At 35.2% G+C, this 19,182-nt stretch overlaps 1 long non-coding RNA gene and 1 pseudogene across 1 annotated transcript; both read right to left on the bottom strand.

Annotated features, from left to right (window-relative positions):
- Positions 1 to 2,860: 2,860 nt before the first annotated feature.
- LOC131481478 (uncharacterized) lies at positions 2,861 to 10,786 on the bottom strand. The gene is made up of 3 exons (XR_009246350.1): positions 10,653 to 10,786; positions 10,437 to 10,561; positions 2,861 to 2,942 (listed from the first exon to the last, which is right to left on the bottom strand). It is a non-coding gene; the product is annotated as an uncharacterized LOC131481478 (long non-coding RNA).
- A 6,714-nt stretch (positions 10,787 to 17,500) lies between these two features.
- Positions 17,501 to 17,596, bottom strand: LOC118760051 (U6 spliceosomal RNA; annotated as a pseudogene).
- Positions 17,597 to 19,182: the final 1,586 nt, after the last annotated feature.

The following is a 19,182-nucleotide window of genomic DNA, read 5'->3' as shown; positions in this document are numbered from 1 at the left end:
AAACCAGGTCCAGGAGTTTCTTCTAGGTCTCTCAAATGGTTGCAGGGTCCCAAATCTTTGAACCATCCTCTACTGCTTTTCCAGGCAACAAGCAAGGAGATGGAAGGGAAGTGGAGCAGCTGGAACAGGACCTACACCAATTTGTGATCCCAGTGTGTGCAAACAGGATTTAGCCATTGAGCAATCTTGCTGGGTCTGTGTGAAACCTTTTAAAGAAGAGAAAGTATGTATATCTGTTCCACTCTTTAAAAAAAAGTTAAGCAACAACAAAGGAAGAAAACATGATCAGTTAATAACCGAGGAAATGATCAATAAATGCAGATATAGCCTGGCTAGAATTTAAATTAGACATGCAACACTGTTTTTCCCCAATGTTCTAACAAGATATAAAAACAACAGACATGAAGAAGTGGAAAATTTTGATAGACATGAAATTTATTTTTATAAGGAGTGGTAGATATGATAAATACATCAAACTAGTTTGTGGAGGCAAATGTTTATAATAATTAATGTATTTTTAATAAACAATATAAAACATATCCCCAACTAATAAAATTAAGGCATAATAATACAATTTACTTTTAACTATCACCAAATAAAATAGATTTTAGAAACTGCAGCTACTTGACTTCTGCTTAAGGATGGCAGGTTTAAAATAAGCAATAGACACTATTTCTTTATGTAAAACTCACTTGAAATGTTATCTGTTTTTCTTTTTGATAGAAATCATTCTAAAGAACAAAGATAAAAATAGTCTGTGTGCCAAAATCAGAAGAGAATTTATAATTGTTTTTAATAGGCCCAAAATGCTGCAACCCAAAGAAATAACAAAGAAACCTGAGACTCACTACCGTGACTCAACGTATACCAAACAACAAATGACTCACGACTTGGCAGTAATGGATCCTTACGGAAGCTAAGACAAAGATGATATTAAAATCAGGAAAACCCTTGAAAAGCCTGTTTAGGTTCTCAATTGCCTCTCTTCCTCTGCAGAGTTAAAAACTTGGTACCTCCTGCCCACGCTTTTCCCTCCAACTTACATAGCAACCAGGCAAATGACTCCTGCTTTGCAATGGGAAAGATGAATCAGATTATGTCCAATCAGAGATGAAGGCCAGAATTCTATAGTAAAACCCAAATTCTGATTTTTAAAAACCAGGTACTAATCTTACTAGGATCCCAGAATGGAAAGCTTTAATCATATCTTCCAAGCTATATAAAAAGGCTTGTCAGAGGGGATAGACAGCTAAGGGAAAAATACGACAAATAACGATATATAGGATTCCATAATAACCAGCTTTGCTAAGTCACCCTTTAGGATGTCTTTTCCATATGCCAAGAAATCAGCCAGATTTTTACATCCTTCTTTTAAATGATATAATCATTTGATATAAACATATATTTGAGGTACATTTTTCATTATCAAAGATAAAAGTCAAGATAGACAAAAACAAGAGACAGAAAACAGATCACAGAAGAAAATAACACATATCTATATACGATCCTTAAATATATATTTTCAGAGAAATAAGATTTAATTTGAAAAGAACATTTAAAAATTTTTAAAAATGTGTCTTGGAAATTAAAAATGTAAATCTCAATAGGATAAACAGAACATAAGTTGAAGAACATCCCAAAAAGCAGAACAATAAGATACAAGAAAAAAGAAGAAATAAGAACAAAACAAACTAGAACATCAAGTAGGGAGCTGGAAGGGAAGTGGAGCAGCCAAGACACAAACAAGCACCCATATGGGAATCCAGTGTTTGCAAGGTGAGGACTTTAGCCACTAGGCTACCATGCCAGACCCTGAGTGTAGGATTATGACTACAACTACCCAGGTTGTTGGTTACACAACATTTGGAGCAACATCGTAAAACGCAATGTCAGGGAATCTATTGACCCTCTGAAAGGTAGTCTGGTTGTCTGCAGTACAGTCCTGTCACAGCAATCCACACCATGGAACTCATTTAGAAAAATGAATAAAGAAAAGATCCCATAAAATTTCAGAAGTAGAGTAGGATGGGAAAACATTCGTAACAATACAGTAACAATAATGGAGCGAGAAAATGGAAAACAACTTACAAATTCAAAGGGAGATATGCTTTCCCACTTAGAATCCTGTGAAAAACCAAAGAATTAAGGATGAGGATAAGTTAACAAAGGCATCTCCATTGGTGTTAGTGAGGTTCCTAGGTAACTGACTCAATAAACGCAAAAAGAAAATAAAAATGTGAAATTACAGAATCTGAGAAACAGGAAATCCAAATTAAGAGAAGCAAATAGAATTCTTAGTGTGAGAGTTCATAAAGATGTCAATATAAAGATCATTACACTTAGGAACAAAGTTGCAATTAAAATACTCTACATGATATGTTTTTGCAAAAATGAAAATAGATGAAATAATTGATATAATAATAAAGACTGAATTAAATGTAAAACCATGAAATTAGAAAACTATTGAAACCTATTAGTCGTAAGTACTTAGAAAATCAACCAGTATCATAGTATCATAACCAAGCATCTAAAAAGGCATTAAGTTAAGAAGAAAGAATGCACAACAAAGAACGAGGCCATTTGTGGAGTGAACCAGTGGATGGAAGAGTCTCTTTATCTATCTCTCTTTCTACTATCTCTCCTTTCTCTCTCTGTGTCCTTCTCTCTGTAAATCAACCTTCCAAATTGAAATAAATATTTAAAAAATGATAAAAATATTATCCCTACAATTTACCACCTTTGTAACACGAGACAGTTACTTAAAAAAAATACTGAGCTTGAGTTTATTGACTTACGAATTACAATAGTATTGCTTACCTTAAATGAATACACGTTGGAAGTGGGCATTTAATCTCTTTGTGAAGATGCCTGCATCACCCATTGGAATACCCAGGTTCAACTCTTGGCTCTAGCTCCTGACTCCAGCTTCCTGCTAAGGCAGACTGTGAATGGAAGAGATAAAACACAAACGGTTGTATTCCTGCCACCAAATGAGAAAACTACATTATGTTCCTGGCTCCTGGCTTTCATCCTGGTCCTGTAATGAAACTTGTGTCCACTGGAGGAGTGAGTCAGCAGATGGGAACTCTGTTTCTATCCCTCTGTGTCTCTCTCTGCCTCTCAAATACGCAAATAAAATATCTTTACAAATTAAATGCTAAATAAAACATCTATTTAATGAAGTTATTTGCAGTACTTTGCATATAGTAAGTTCACACATGTGCTATTTATTATTTTATTATCTCCATTTCAAACTTAAGGAGATATTACTCCCTTCGACTTCTTCAGCAGCCTGGGAACCCTGGTTTCCACTACTCCCAACTCTGCAGCAGCTTGAAGTTCAGATGCAAGAGGAAACACAGGGTCTTCTAGCTTTCCGAACAACTAACGCAAGCTAGATTTAAATAATCAGAATGGGTTATATATGAGAAAATAATTTCAACCATTCCTGTTAAAATAATAGACACACGACACCAACAAAATTTAGTAAATGTAAAATAAGACGTAAAAGTATGACAATGACTTATTATTTAGTGACATGTTAATCCTGCATATCATTCATGATTGAATTTAGATATATTTTAGACCTTTACATCATTCATGAAAAGAAGCTGTCTACTCTATGGAATACTACTCAGCCACTAAAAAGAATAAAATTCTACCATTTATAACAAAATGGTCACAACTACAGACCATTATGCTCAGTGCAATAAACAATTCCCAAAAGCACAAATATCATCTGATATAAAGTAACCTCATGCAAAATTCAAGATCAATAGATATGTAAGTGAACATGCATGTGCATATATTCATTTAGAGGAACTTTATAAGAGAGACTGCAATATTGATAAGAGAAGATACATTGCAGTATGGATCTCCATGCCCAAATAAATGATGGGCTCTCAATGAAACTGTTAAATACATCTTGATAATAGGAAGCTGGACTTTCTGCCACTATCTATACCTACAATGTCAGGATACGCGTGAATAGCAGAATGATGGACTTGTGACTGCTATCAAAGAGCTATACTATTGTAATAATACAGGGGATATCAATAAGGGGAAGGAAATTGGCAGGGGTGGGATTGGGGAAAAGAGAAGGGAAATTTCTGAACCTATGGAACTGTACTTTAAAATTGGTTAATTAAGGAGAAAAGTAACAGAACCTAGAGAAGGCAGAAGCTATATAAAGAAATAAAATTTTTAAAAATACTTCCCCTATCTGGAAGAAGAGAATCAAAATAAATTATGAGAATAATTTTAATCTTCCGTTTATAAAGATAGCATAAAGCCAAATGGATAACAGAAACACCAACAGTCCCACCTGCGATGTAATGCAATTTGATTATCCTGTATCTCTGAAAGATATAAAACAGTACTTGCTTTCAATTTCAGTGTTTTATTGTTATGTTTAAAATAAGATGCTAAGAATAAAAATGATGAATCATTTAAAAGCTATGATACTAAGGATCTAACAAGCACAATTTTAATTTTCATCAGAATGTCCCAAAATATATTTCTTCATATAGATGCAGTCACAGTTCTATATGATGTAGTTTGGTTGGCAAAATAATGAATATTCTATGTCTTTTTCCCTCTACTCACCTTTGGGATCCAAAAAACAGAAATAAACATAAATGAAAAAGGTACTTAGACTGCCACCTAGTACACATTTTTCTGTATAGCATAATTTCTAAAACTGTTTGAAATACATTTCTAACTTTACAGTAAAAATATATTTAAGGACATTGCTTTAGCTTGTATAGAAAATTGTGTGTGGGTCATTGTTTTCACTCTTTGACCTAAATTATTCCCCCTAACTATTGATTTTTGAGGGCATCATTCATTAGGCACCGATATAGAGTTTCAACTTATGAAGGATTCCCTTCATCAGAATCATTACAAACATCTCTAGCTGGCCCAGCAGGATAGCCTAGTGGCTAAATCCTCGTCTGCATGTGCCAGGGATCCCATATGGGCACTAGTTTATGTACCAGCTGCTCCACTTCCCATCTAGCTCCTAATCTGTGGCCTGGGAAAGCAGTCGAGGATGGCCCAAGCCCTGGGATCCTGTACCCCTGTGGAAGACCTGGAAGAAACTCCAAGCTCCTGGCTTCTGATTGGCTCAGCTCCAGCCATTACTGCCACTTGGGGAGTGAATCAACAGATAGAAGCTTTTCCCATACTGCCTTCTCTCTGTTTATCTTTCCAATAAAAATAAATACATCTTTTACAAATGAAAAGAAATATTCATAGCATTGTGCAACTTCCTCCTAGAGAAATTATACAAGGATTAAGCCTGGTATTCAAATACTCAGAAAAGCAAGAGTATATCAACCACAAGGAGCTGTATGGCACTGAAGACACTCAAATACTATATTTGAAATAAATAGAACAGAGTAATATGCCAGTACGTAATCTGAACACATTTATCCCTGGTGTTAAAACTAAATTAGCAAATGGTCTAAAATGGCATGATTTAGCAACAGGTAAGTATCCCAACCTACAATGCCCTGGTACACTTAAAGAGCAGTATGTGAAATTTGTCACTGTTTCTAAAGGACTATACTACTACAGTAACATGGGAGAAAATGGTGGGAGGGGAAAATGGAGAGGAAGGAAGAGGAGGGGGAGGAAGGAATCCCTATACCTACAAAACTGTATCACTGGAAATAATAACAATTGAAAGAAGAAAAAAAAGAAAAGGAGAGAAATTTCAGTCCTTACACACATGCTGAGACACACAAAGTTCAGAGTTGCTCTACGGTTGAAAACTCAAGTGGGAACAAATAATTTCAGCACAGGAAAATGCCATTCAATTCAATTTAATTTCACACATTTGTACTGAGCTCCCACTGTAAGCGGGCAAGAGACTTCTATTGTTCTGGGGGCTGGCAATCTAAGGTCCAGGTGATGGTAGGCTTAATTTTTCTCAAGGTCTTTTCCTTGGCTTGTACATAGCTATCCCTATTCTGATGTCTTCTCATGCTTTTTTCTCTGTGTGTCTATTTTCAATGTCTCCTCAAGAGGACATCAGTGGGGCTGGTGTGGTAGCATAGCAAGTTGATCCTCTGCCTGCTGCTCCACTTCCCATTTGGCTCCCTGATAATGGCCTGGGAAGGCAACAGAGTCGGCCAAAGGCCCTGGGCTCACTATATCCACAAGAGGGACCTAGCAGAAGTCCTAGCTCCTGGTTTTGCAGTGGCCCAGTTCTGGTGCTTGTAGCTATTTGGAGTGTGAACAAATGTACAGAAGATCTCGTTCTATCTCTACCACTCTCTGCAATTCTAAGTTTTAAGTAAAATAAATAAATTTTTTCCTTTAAAAAAATAGAAAGTATGCCAGTCATATTTAATTGTGTTCAATTCAGATTAAGTATTTTAATGCAAATATCTCTTTAAATGATCTCTGTTCAAATATAATCACATTCTGAGGTACCAGGGGTTAAGACTGCAACAATGGAACATTATGAAGATAACATAAAGCTCATAAAATCTGCTAAGTCTAATCTTAATAAATAATCTAAATAACTTTTTGAGTCATTTCCTGTTCAGAATCTTTCAAATATCAGCTTTTTCCTCTGCTACTCTATATAACTTTTTTCTGAACTTTGTGTACTGTTACTTAATTGTATTGAAAACATTTCTTAGCCAATTACATGATAAATCTCTTGGCAACAAATAACTCATTTCCTTAAATACCCATAAAAGTGTTGCATTGTGCTTTGTGGAAAGAAAACGTTGAATATCCATTGACTGCTTTCCTGTGGCTCCTGATGTTTTAAGATTTTTCTGTCTGCTTATTCACTGTCTAGTAATGCAATGTCTTTAGATAAACGTTTAATTTCAATGTGGAATGTTATTTATAAAAGAAATGTTCATAGTTATACACTTTACAAAAGAAAGTAGTTCCTGGAAACTAAACTAGTTTAAATCATCATACTCCACCACCCATCCAGTTAGTAAAAGACAGTTTCCTGGAAAATGACAAGAACAATGCTAGAGGAAGAGCTTACAATTGCTACCTTGAAATTTTTGAGATTGTAATGTTGTCCAAAATCTGCCTTTCCAGTTCAGCATATCAGCCTTATTGTGACCTTTGCATCCTAATATATTCAGTTTTCAATTTACAATGTAGATGTGCAGACACAACTACAAATAAGAATTTTAAAACTAGTTTACAAATTTTATTCCGCGTTAGCTGGATAGCCGGTGCCTTCCAGGCACTAGTTATCTTCTGGCAATGTTGAACTTTTAACTAGCTATGCCCTGTATCAACAGAAACAGCTAGAGCAGACTTCCCAAATTTAATATTTTTCAGTTTATTTGTTTTACTGAGCTTTCTATGCTTCCTCCAGGCTCCATATAGGGCTTTCACATTTCTTTCCCTTCAAAACATAATGGGTCCGGTATTGAAACAGAAGGTCAATGAAACAGAAAATAGAAACCCCAGAAGGCAGCCCACACATGTACAACCAACTAATCTTTGACCAGAAAACAGAAAACAAGCCAAAGAAAAAAATTTTGGTCAACAAACACTGTTGGGACAATTGAATAGCAACTTGCAGAGGTAAGAAACAAGTCTCCCCATTTTTAACTTTATGCAAAATATCAGCTGAAATGGATCAAAAACCTAAATCTGCACTCAGAAACCATCAAATTCTTTTTATTATTATTATTATTATTATTATTATTATTATTATTATTGGAAAGCCGGATATACAGAGAGGAGGAGAGACAGAGAGGAAGATCTTCCATCCGATGTTTTCACTCCCCAAGTGAGCCACAACGGGCCGGTGCTGCGCCGATCCGAAGCCAGGAACCAGGAACCTCTTCCGAAACCATCAAATTCTTAGAGGACAACAAAGCACCTCGAGATACAGGCATTGGTAAAGACTTCTTAGAAAAGTCACCCAAAGACCAGGCAGTCAAAGCTAAAGTGAACAAATGGGACTACATCAAATTAAGCAGCTTCTGTACAGCAAAGGAGATGATCAATAAAGTGAGGAAGTAAGCAACAGAAGGGAGAACATCTTCACACACTGCACAGCTGATAGCGGACTAATATCCAGGATTTACAAAGAGCTTCAGAAATTCAATGACAGCTAAACAAACAACTGTATGAAGAAACAGGCAAAAGAAATGAACAGTTGTTTTTCAGACGAACTAATTCAAATGGCTAACAGACATATAAAAATGCTTAAGTTCCCTATCTGTCAGGGAAATACAAATAAAAACCATGTTGAGGTTCTACCTAACTCCAGTGAGACTGGCTTACATTCAGAACTCTAGCAACAACACCTGCTGGCCTAGATGTGGGGAGAATGGTATCATAATTCACTGTTGGTGGGAGTGTGGGCTAGCACAACGACCATGGAAGGCAGTATGGAGAATACTAAGAGAACTGAAAGTTGATCTGCTATGTGACCCAGCTATGCCACTTCTGGGAATATAGCCAATGGAAATGAAATCTGCACATAAGAAAGTAATCTGTAATCCTCTGTTTACAACAGCACAATCTACAATAGTGAAAACATGGAAACAACCCAGATGCATGTCAAAAGAGGAGTGGATAAATAAATTGAAGTTCATCTACTCCAAGGAATACGACTCACTGATTAAAAAGAATGAAATCCTTTCAACAAAATGATCCCTACTAGAGACCATTGTGCTCAATGAAATAAGGCCAATCCAAAAATAACAAATATCATACACTCTCTCTAATACAAGGCAACCTTCCTGCAAAATACAAAATCAATAGATATATGGATAAACATATGTATGTAAAGGATCTTTATAACAGAGGCGAGTATATCATGAGGTGGAGATACATTGCAGTATGCATCTCTACTTCTAAATAAAAGATGGACTACCACAGAAACTGTTCAATACGTCTTCAATGTTGGACTCAATAACGTTCTCTATACCTGTATTGTTAGGATACACTTACATAGCAGAATGTTGGATTTGTGACTGTTGTTGAGGGACTAAACTCTTCTTACAATATATGGGAAAACAATGCAAGCAGGATGGGTTGGGGAAGGTGGAAATCCCTTAACCTAAGGAACTGAATCATGCTCAGGTTTGAAGCTGGTAATACCCAAAGCAAATCACGTTCTTTCAGTTAATACTATTATGCCAATTAGTACGCTACTTTTTTCATGTTTTCTAAAATGTGAGGAGGGCAGACAAAATTCACTTCTTAGACTATCATTTCTTTCTTGAGAAATTTTTAAGTACATTCAATAGTAATGTTTTCCACTACATATCTCTTTCTGTGGAACAATCTTCCCATGAAATCTTTATGAAAGGGACATTCAGCTCAGTCCATAAGCTGTGGGGGGCCTGAGGGAGACATGCGTTTCAAAAGTCTATTTAATGCAATATTTAAGATAATTTGATAAAGATGTAAAACAATTCAAAGATAAGACACTTTTTAAAGTAGTTGTTCAAGAACCCTAACATTTTAAGTAGATACCTGAGTTATATTTTCCAGTGGAGATAGTAGTAGATTCAATAATCAACCTGGGCTTTGTGACCTCACCCATAACAATATGACAAAATCGGTCCAACTGTCATGATTGAGGTTTCCCAATGGAGAAAGTGGGAAGAATATATGGATTTTTTTTCTCACTGAATTGGGCTGGGACCGTGTAATACACCCTGAATGATGTGTTTTGTGAGTGGATGTGATGTTGATCATGTCCAGACATAGGTTCAAGTGTTATTCTAGGGAATAGCTCCTACTATCACATGTTGCAATCCTCCGTTATGAGAAAAGCAAGTCCCGGTACATTAATCTTTTCAAAATGCTGCAGCATTCATTATGATTGGACTGGTGGGATTGACAGCAATTCAGGACTTTTGAACTATCAAAACCTCTTGAGAATTTCATGGCATTGTAAATTTCTATTTTTTTCTTCCTGTTGTTAATTTTGTACCGTGCTTTTCATTTAAGGGGATGTACAGTAACTGTGTAATGGAGACTATCATATCCAGTATCATGTTATTTAACTTCATGGCATCGTAATTTCTATTTTTCTTCCTGTTGTTGATTTTGTACTGTGGCTTTTCATTTAAAGCAATAGTAACTGTGTAATGGAGATTATCATATTGAGATGTGAAGATTCAATGCAGTATGCATCTCTACTTCCAGAACAAAGATAAACTCCCAAGGAAACTGTTAACTATATCTTAACAATAGGATGTTGGACTCTCTGCCGTTGTCCATGCCCGCAATGATGGACATATGACTGTGTATGAAGAAATAATAGAGAGGAACTCAGTGGGAGAGAAGGGACTTGGAGTGGGAGTAAGGGAAATCCCAAGGCCTATGGATCTGTATCATCAAATGATGCTATAATAAAAAAATGTAAACAAAAAAATGCTGTAACATAATAACACAGATGAAATGGCTTTAAACAGAAAAGGACATACTTTTATTTCTCACAGTTCTGGAAGAAAAGAAGTCCAAGATAGCAGTGTTAGTAGGTTCTGTGTCCAGTGAAGAACCACCGGCTGGTCCAGCGATGGTTGTTTGCTCACCGAGATTTCATGTAACTCTAGCAAAACACAATTAACAAACTCATTAATAGGTCTGTTCAAATTCCTAAGAGAAATCTGTTACCCCCAAAACAGCTAAGAGTAGCTTACATAATGTGTTGTGATCTCAGAGTGATGTGGATATTTGGAAATTTTTTGCTGTACTTCTTCATGATACACTGCCAAATAATATAATTATCTTGTAGGTTTGCCCCAGAAAAAAGACTTTCTCATGAATCTATTATCATTTAGTTTATCTCATAGACTAGAAAAGTAAATCACTGTAATACTTTGGACTCCAAATTTTTCATCCAAGTCTTATTTGTACCTAGCTGATTTTTAAACCATTTCTTAGGTCCTTTTCTTTATGTTTGACAAATATAAAGAAAAATAGGTTTCTTTATATTAACCATTTCAAGAAGACACGCTTTCCCCACTCCTTCCTCCTCAATATAACTTTCCTTTCCTTTCCCTTCATTAGTTTTCAAAGACATAATTTTAATTCACGTTTTCATAATATTCATATCACTAATCACAGTTCTCAACAAGTTAAATTAGGAAAAGCCACAGTTCCACTGGAGTACGAACATGGACTAAAAGCTGACAATTTCATTCCTTTACATTTTTTTTGTATTCTATAATAGCTGCTCCATATCAGAGAAAATGTTACAATAGCTTTTAAAGACTAAGAATAATAGTTTCTAGTTGCATATTTTGTTTCAAAAGCTCGGATTTCATTTTTTTGTGGGTGTGACCCAGGAGTATAATTAGCAAATCTTTAAAACCAAGAAACCATTATTATGAAAAATAAAGCCTAATAATTTTAAGAGCTTAGAATAGGAACTGTTACTGAAAATACAATACATGATATTTATCTTCAAGCCAGTCACTCAGTATTCAGATTCCTAAAATTTCTAAACTCACATAATTTGTGCAAAATACATAGAATGCCGGCACAGTCCTCAATCTCACTGTCATTTGTAAGCACAAGCAAGTTTAAAGAAGGTAAGTGCTTTGCTTACATTCACACAGCCTCTCAATGTAAAAACTGAAAATAAAACAGAAATGTCCATCCTCAGCTAATTCGATGATACTAAGACAAGCTGTATATTTTAATAATGTGAATACTTGGCATCCAGGCTGTTTTATGTGAACATTGATAGGCAGGTAGAATTTGTGAGCATCTAGAAATCTCATTTTCACACACATCACTGAAGCACGTTAAGGCTTGGTTTACCTATGGATAGAAACATTTAAAACTTCATTAGGAACATTTCACAAAACTTCATTCTCTGCTTAAAATGTTTCCTATCTTGTTCTGAACATGCCTGGGTGATCATGTGCCTACCACCAGCAAATAGGAGACTGAAAAGTATAGCTCATATATTCAAATATATTCAGAAAAAGTGCCTCAAAACTTATTTTTAGAACTTAATCACCACTTTTACACACACTTTTATCATTAAAATATGTAACCCTCTCAAGGTAATTGAAAAACAGTATATAGGTAACTATATACACCAAGTCCTGTATTACATATGAAAATTCCAAAATTAAATATGACAAGGCAGCTGTTTTCAAAGGGCTCACATTATAGACACCATTGATTTAGGAGAAAATGTGGCTTTTCTCTGTTAAATCATATAATCTGGAGTTTCAGTAATGTGTAGCTTTACTCAGATTATAATGTATTTCTTTCCCTGCAAAGAAGATACATCTAGTTTTTTTATTATAAAACTTCTGATTTGGTGCCCGTGTTTTTGCACTACAGCTTCAGTTACTCCTTACAACGCCAGCATCCCATACTGGACACATGGTTTGAGACTTGACTGCTCTATTTCCCATTCAACTCCATGTTAACATGTCTGGGAAAGCAGCAGGAGACGACACAAGAACTTAGACTCTTGCCCTAGCATGGGAGACCTGGTTGCAATTCCAGGGTCCTACCTTCAGATTGGCACAGCCATTACAACCATTTGCAAAGTGAAACAGCAGATAAAAGATTCTCTCTGTCTCTCTCTGTCTCTCTCTCTCTCTTTCCATCTCTGTCTCTCTCTCTCCTATACCCCCTTAAAATAAAATTTCAAGAAAATATTTTCATTTATTGAACCATGTCAAAGCTTGTTCTGTCACAAGATTTGACACTGGTTGACATGGGCTGCATCTTTATTTTGCTTTAAAAAGCTGAACATGGCTTTCTTGCAAAATGAGCTGAAATGTTATATTAGCATCCCCTTAAATGCTTCCCCTTTCCATCTGTGTTGATAAGAATTCAAATATGTCCACTAAAGATGTTTTTACATTATCTTTGAAAAGTATGAGCCAAGTTTCATTTAGCAGGCAATTATTTTGAGTGAATGGAATACGTGACGTTTTACTTAATTTACTCAAGTTAAAATTAATCCATGACAAATAATTGCTTTAGGAGCTGTAACAACACAGGAGCTAATGACACCACACACTTCCCTTCTACACATGCTGGCACAGTGATACTTAACTTGTACTGTCATCCTCTGGAATAGAAAAGCAGATATTTCAATGGAACAGTCTGTTCCCTTCTTGTAAAATATGCCTTATTTTCTCATAGGAATCTCCAGAATCATAGCAGACAGCAGGACTGAAGCCATTCATGGCTGTAAATTTAAGAAAATGATAAAAGAAGACACATTTCAGAATGCCAGCTTGGTGATTCATGCTGTTACTTAATTTAAGACATGGCCCACAATTCGCCTTTTAAAAAAGCTCCCCTTCTATACCTTTCTGTGAGTAAGATGATCTTACAGTTGCTGTTTAAGAGGAACACTGTTGAGTCAAATCGTGCTATAAACGACAGAGTTGAGACAAAATGTATAAACCAACTGTCCCAGCAAAACCAGGTTCGATGGCCATGCTATCCAGGAGGCAAAAGTTCCTTCAGCATATTAGGGTTGTGAATTTCCCCAAGTTTTTCTTAACTATCATATGGTACATGCTACTGGGCATATTATACTTTTTGTAATTATTATTCAACCTTAATTGAATTTATAATATATTTTGAGTAGAGACGATGTCTTTTGTTTATTTGCTTCTCTGGATCCTGACACAAACCCTACATTTGCCACACAATGACTAGGAATATTTGAACAGAATCTACTTAATCTATATTTTTAGAAGTAACCTGTATGAGTCAAGGATCTCCAGGTAAATGAAATCACAACTGGTCCTATGCAATTATTTTTTTTCAATTTTTTAATTTTTTAAAATTTTTTTTTACTATTTTTTTAAAATTCATTAATTACATTGTATTATGTGACATAGTTTCATAGGTACTGGGATTCTCCCCATCCCTCCCCAAACCCTCCCCCAGTGGGTCCTATGCAATTATGTAAACCTAAAAGTCTTCGGTTTACATGATGCTGGTTGGGGACTAGCAAGACCAGGTATGTAATTACAGTATGACAGCTTGCAAAGTCAACATCCAAGAAGAGTTGCTTTTCATCGAAGCTCAAATACTATTTCACAAAATCATGCACAGTAAATCCCCTTCTTCTTAGAAAAGGATCAACTTTATTATTTTATTAAGGTCTTTCATTGGTAACTACGCAAATACTCAGCTCACATTTAACTTTGTAAATACTATAGTTTATGTGTGTGTATAAATGTGTGTACATACATGAAGAACTGGTTTTTCAAAATCAAGTACTGACTTAAAAAGCTCAAGCACAATAAGCTCTCTCCTATTTAGAAAAAGAACAGCCATATAGAAAAAAATTATATATGTATGTGTGTATATATATATATATATATATATATATAGAGAGAGAGAGAGAGAGAGAGAGAGAGAGAGAGAGAGAGAGAAAGCAGGAGTTTAGCCTACTACTTAAGACACTCACGTCCCATTTTGGAATCCCTCCGTTTGATTCCAGGGTCTTGCTCCAACACCAGCTTCCAAGCAACGGTGATTGCATAGGTAATCTGATTCCTGCCACCATGATGGGAGACCTGAATTTGTTTCTAGTTCACAGCCCGGGCCCAGTCCAAGATATTGTGGGGCTTGGGGACTGAACGAGAAGATGAGAATTACCTCCCTTTTTCTCTCGGCCTCTCATTCTCAAAACCTTTTTTAGGTGGGAAAATGTACCTAAAGACAAGAAATAGAAACAAAAACCTCTCAGACACATTAGTAGGAATTTAGCTCCTCTAAGACAGACATTAAACTACTTATCTTCAGATGAAGAAGCTAAACCTGTGGAACTTGGAATATAAACCCAACATAAAACGGGGGAACATTTAACGGTATAATAGCATTCAAAAACCATGCAATCACAGAGAAAGAGAGCAATGTATAGCCAAAAGATGCTAAAAACTGGACTCCAGGGGCCCAATTTAATCAAAGACCAAGTATTGTTACAACTATACATTTGTTACAGCTTGGTAGGTTTATATTTATATTTCAAAGTACCTTAAAGGATCATTAGAAATGATAACTAAGGAAAAATTCAGACAACAGCTCATCAATTTTCAAATGTCCAACATTATTTTTATTTTCTTTTAATGACACATAGAAATGTGCTAATTAAGATCAGCCAATGGGTAGTTAGCATTCGTGTTCCTTGTCATATATCTTCATTTTCAGAATTGGTAACATTTTTTTAAATTAATTTGCTTTAATTAAACCCAATCAAAGTGTATCTTAGCTGTCTATCAAAAAGTTAAAAATCAGAAAGACTTAAGATAAAATTGTAGCTCTTACATTTTTTCTCTTAAGGAAATATTTTTGTGATAACATAGTACATAGTTTCAAGGTGCTATCAGTATTAAAGCAATATAACGTAGTTAGTGGAATGACTATAATTTCATACATGTGAGCAGCAGCCATTTTTGTTGAAATACTAAGCACCTAATTCAGTAAGAAGCAATATGGCAGCCCCGCAGCCTTTCACGGTGCCCTTAACTCTTTTCCTCCCACCTTATTCACCTTGTTGGCATTTTCCTTACTTTTTCTTTTTTCTTTGAATTATTTTGTTTTTATTGGAAAGTCAGATTTACACTGACTCAAAGGATTACAATGATTAAAAGGAGCTTCTTCCCAAAGCTTTGGGCCACTCTCCACTTTCCTCTGTAGCTGGAAGGGACGTGGGATGACCAGGACATGAACTGGCACCCATTAAGGCTCTAGGTGCTTGCCAAGAAGACATCAAGTTGGGTCCTCATTTGCCTTACGTTCTAACCCTGTCAAAGAAAAAGAAATGGAAAGAAAAACTTCTGAGAAAGTTAAAACTTCCCATTCTACTATGTTGCTACAGAGCAAGAAGAAAATCCAAACACACATACAGAACAATTGCTTTGGTAGACACATAGAAAGGTTCAACAGAAAGAAGGAATAATCAGATGGAAAATCATGGTTGTCCTAATATCTGAGATTGATTCTGTCCTCAACTGGGAGCTAAATATATCTTTAATGCATTACCCAACCCTCCCAACATTACAAGCTCTCTTTACATTGAATTTTATTTTCTGGAATAAGGTACAGAACCTTTCTATTAAAAAATGAACAAAATGAATTGAACTTTATATAAATAATGGTTTAACAAAGCCCCTTTGCATCCCCCAATATGAAAATATCATTATCTATGTGACAAATATAATCTTGTTTTGTCATATTTTGTTGTTTTTAGGTGTTAAAATATAATTGAATTTTTGGAAGGAAAAAGTATATGTAACAGAGTATTTGTTAAGTTGTTAACTAGCAATAGTGCTGCTTCTAGTCATCTCAACTTCAAAGTTGTGGTTTCTCCATGTACATAATGTACCACTGTGACACTATTTTCCGTGTGAGTGTGTGTATGTGTATATATATATGGAAAAGTCATATATATGACTATATCTAAGAAGTCATATATGACTTTTATATATACATGTATAACATATAATATATATTATATATACACGTATATGTATATACACAATAAATGTGTATATACATATGTGTATATAATCATATAGTATATTTATATACATATATGTATATAATATGTATGTATATATGTGTATGTACACATATATAAAGTCATATATATATGACTGATCATAGCAGTCTAGGCTTTAACAGCATAAGAATGGATAAACAGGTTTTGGTCTCAGAAGCTTTAGTCTATTGTAACACAGCACTCTCTTTAGCCCAGTGTTAGAATTACTAACTGTTATAAAGCCCTCTACAGTGCCATTCCAATTGAACAGAGAACTGTTTTTAACAGAGTGTGAATTCTGTGCATATTTCAATGTCTGAAAAATAGATGATCATCAGATAATAAACTGATCAATATATTTTAACCTTTACTTTATAATTAGGTTAGGCAATTCTTATTTCTAATTTCTTGAAAAATGTAACTTAATTTGAAGCTACACCCAAGTCAATTACTTTATTGTTTGTCTAGTTTCTATCTTTGAAAGTAGATTCAATATAAACCTTTCCTTGTGGTAAGACATTGCCATTGTCACTATTTAAGATGGAAATTTATTGTATAGTTCTTATAAGGATGGTAGAAAATGAAATTGGTCTTGCTTTGGCCCTGGAGATGCTTTCTAGTGATAATTTTTTAATATATTCCTGTGATACTTAGCTGTCAAAAACATTTTCTCAAAAACTAAGGGCAAGGGAAACAATGACTCATTAGGAAATGACTGTTTCATCTTCATTTTTCCACACTGACTTGCGAAGTAGCAAGCTCCCTTGCTGCACACCAGCCTCATGGTGTGAGATTCCAGTGGCCTGGCAGATCCTCTTCCAAGGAGTGAACTCTTCAAAGCACTTGGTAAACATTAAATAATTAATCTGCACAACGCTTTTGCGAAGCAGGTACACATTACAGTCATCATGATGAAATTAAAAGTACCCTGAAAATAGAAAAGTTGCCTAAGGCTAGAAATAAAATAATTATTTGAAGTAGAGATAGACTCTACTTTCTCATTCTCATTTTAAAATTTCACCAGGTCCCTCTGATCCTTGCGCAGGGGCCATGCTAATCTTCCCTGTATCGTTCCAATTTTAGTATAAGTGCTGCTAAAGTGAGCGCCCTCCAATCCTAACAAGAACTTAGATCAACGTTTGGGACAATGTTCTACCAAATCAGCAATATGTTGAAAACATAATTTATATTTTGGGGGTAAAGCTTTTAGATATGAAAAATTCAATCTTCATAATGAAAAAATGCCTTTAAAGATATAAATCTTATTTTAACTTATGCTGGTATTAACCAAATGATTTCATCTTCAAACAGGAAATCAGAAGACTGCCACACAGCAAGAAAATAAATCTCTTCAATAGTTAGCAGACCTGCATTTAAAAATCCCATGTGTAAATGAACAGTATTGCATTTCTGCCATAGTAAATGCACAAACTTTAAGCAAGTACAATGGATATTCACTGAGGAAATATTCGGTAAAGCTTAAAATGAAATAAGCGTCTCTATTAGCATTTATTGAACACAGAGTCCTTGTTAAGAACTGAATGTGTCAAGGAATTAATCATGAGCTCATGAGAATGAGCTCAGGCAATATTCCTATTAATATTCACTTATAAATAGCTGCAGCTGTACTGGCTAATAAAATCCCTAAATGACAGGCAGGTTATTCTTCCTGCAGTCTCTGCATTCAGTATCCCCCAGCATGCTCTTTCAACTCCCATGTTAAAGAGCTCTACAACACAGAGCTCTGCCCTGACACTTGTCACAGAATTAGCAGAATTTTCGCTCATCATGTCCACCTGATAAACAGCCTTTAGTGAGCTGAACTCATGTTGCTGGTCTGCTAATTGGCCAGTTAGATTCATTTCTTGTTGCTGAGCCTCTAAACAAATTAAGGTTAATTGGAATCAGGAATGGATCAACAACCTCAATACTCAATCTGTTGAGCAGTTCTCTCTTCAACTCATTATTTTTCTGTATTTTTTGTTGTTGTTGTTCATTTCACTTTCTTGCAAAACTCTATTTTACTTTCTTCCTTCTGTCTGTCTCTATTGCCATTATACCTTGTTGCAAAATTTTAAAAAATATTGACAAATAAGTGGCAAAATCACAACACACTTCAATGAACAGAATCAACATTTCTAATATACAACTTGTGTTTTTGGGTTTTTTTTTTTTTGGAGCTTTTTCAAATATCTATCCACTTAACCTCTCAGGAAGTATCATTCTGTTATTTGAGTCCTCTTTTAATGTAGAATTTAGACCTAGAGAGCATCTCAATATATCCAATTGATATAGCTCTCCATTGAAGATGGAAGTAAATCTACTTTATCTTACGAAGTAGAGGAATCCTAAGTGATATAAGACATATTTTCAGACTTACAATATCACTGCTGTCAGTTGTGAATTGGGAACTCAGTGGCTGCAGGGACCCACATCATCACCATGGCTACTTCACAGGGTCTACAGTTGGCAGGAAACTAGAATCAAGAGGTAGAGCATCAATAAGGACTGAATCCAGGTATTCTGATTTGAATACAATTTGTGGACATAATAATTGGCATCTTAATCATAAAGCCAAATGCCCAACCAAGGAGAGTGATTTTTGATCCCTGATACTAAGTGAACCATTAAACTTGTCAAATCAACTATCATTCTCTAATGACAAATCCATTAAACATGTGACAACAAATTTA

This window comes from Ochotona princeps, chromosome 11 (assembly GCF_030435755.1).
Source record: "Ochotona princeps isolate mOchPri1 chromosome 11, mOchPri1.hap1, whole genome shotgun sequence".
NCBI lineage: Eukaryota > Metazoa > Chordata > Mammalia > Lagomorpha > Ochotonidae > Ochotona > Ochotona princeps.
This window is presented reverse-complemented; position numbering and strand designations above follow the sequence as displayed.